This window comes from Dipodomys ordii, unplaced genomic scaffold (assembly GCF_000151885.1).
Source record: "Dipodomys ordii isolate 6190 unplaced genomic scaffold, Dord_2.0 Scaffold126, whole genome shotgun sequence".
Classification (NCBI taxonomy): Eukaryota; Metazoa; Chordata; class Mammalia; order Rodentia; family Heteromyidae; genus Dipodomys; species Dipodomys ordii.
In genome coordinates, this window is record NW_012267342.1 from 1653832 (window position 1) to 1655339 (window position 1508).

General features: G+C 35.7%; 1 pseudogene; it reads right to left on the reverse strand.

The window, feature by feature from the left end:
* Positions 1-393: 393 nt before the first annotated feature.
* Positions 394-670, reverse strand: LOC105996097 (annotated as a pseudogene).
* Positions 671-1508: the final 838 nt, after the last annotated feature.

The following is a 1508-nucleotide window of genomic DNA, read 5'->3' on the forward strand; positions in this document are numbered from 1 at the left end:
AATGAGTTTCAGGAATATAACCTCTTTCTGTGTTCACAAAAAAATTGCTAATTACACTTATTTATTAGCAAAGACCTTCTGAAAACCTTCTAAATGTTTTATAAACTTAGGAATGAATCAGACAAAAAATTCTAGTTGTTATAAAGCTTGTAATTTTGTCAGACTGAAGAAAGAAGTAAGCAATAAATATGTTTTTTTAAACAAAAACAATCTCAAGGCATTTATTGTCACCTGATGATAACACAAGGTCATCAGAACTGCACACACTCCATCTCAACAACAAGGCTATCATCAAATAATATCAAACAATATGAGTGGATGCTTTAAGATTCCCAGCCAAAAACAAAAAAAAACCTGTATAAGGTTCTTAATAGCTTCTCACTTCACTGATCATTTCTAGTTGGAAACACTTTGTAGTAGAGTAATATTATCTCCTTTTAGCATGACCCGATCGTGTTGTTTTCTTGATTTTGTTTTAGATTTCTTTTGTGTCATCTAACACAAGGTTCAACAATTCATCAAAACCAAGGATACAACCATTTATCTTCATATTCATTTGCTCATAGAGCCACACCTGAATCTGAAATCTATTTCATAAATATCTGAAGGCGAGGTTGATGGGCGTCACCATCACCTTCTGCATCTTTTGGCCCTGGTCTTAGTAAACCATGGTAGAATCTTACAAAGACCACACCAACCAGCACAGCACCCTAGAAGGTAACCACATGATGCTTATTATTAAATTATTATTATTACTTTTATTATTATAACTTTTTAAAGATGAAGAAGTTAATGTTCAGATAGTTAAATAACTCTCTGAAGAAATTAGTGGCTGTAAGTGACAGGGTTCAGGAGTCAAATCAAGTACTCTGTAGATCAATAGCTTGAGTTGCACTCTGAAAACTGAGGCAGAATGCTACTTAGAACTTGGAGTCCAAACCTGGCTGCTGAAGTCATGAGGGAGAACACTTGCCACATGGCAGGCACTGTCATATTACAGTCATCTTCACAACTGTCAAGTAAAGCAAGGCTTCCCACCAGTCTCCAGCTTGATCCCTAACATTTACAATCAAGGAACCATAATCACAGTATTGCCATGGTGCTTTCTGCAATTCCAATCTACTCCATCCAGATTTATGGTAGGATTGCACTTTCTGTCTCCTAGTTGGTTACATAGAAATGTGTATCACACAAAAATCCCAGTATATTATGAATGACCCCTCATAGAAAAGATCACTTACTTTCTGATTCAAAGCCTTTGAGAACTCTTTAACCTTCTTTCACGACTCCTGGAAATGTTTCAGAGGGTGGTTGCTCCTTCTTATGATGCCCTAAGTAACTACAAAGAACAGAATCTCACTGCTGACCAGTACTAAGAAGGAGTATAAGGGAGAAAAACACCTTGTTCTTTTGTCATGAGAAGTTTGGAAGTTTTTCTTACATTGCACAACTCAGCTGATCTTCTTTCTCTGGACAGAAAATTCTCAATTTTTCTTTATAATAATACA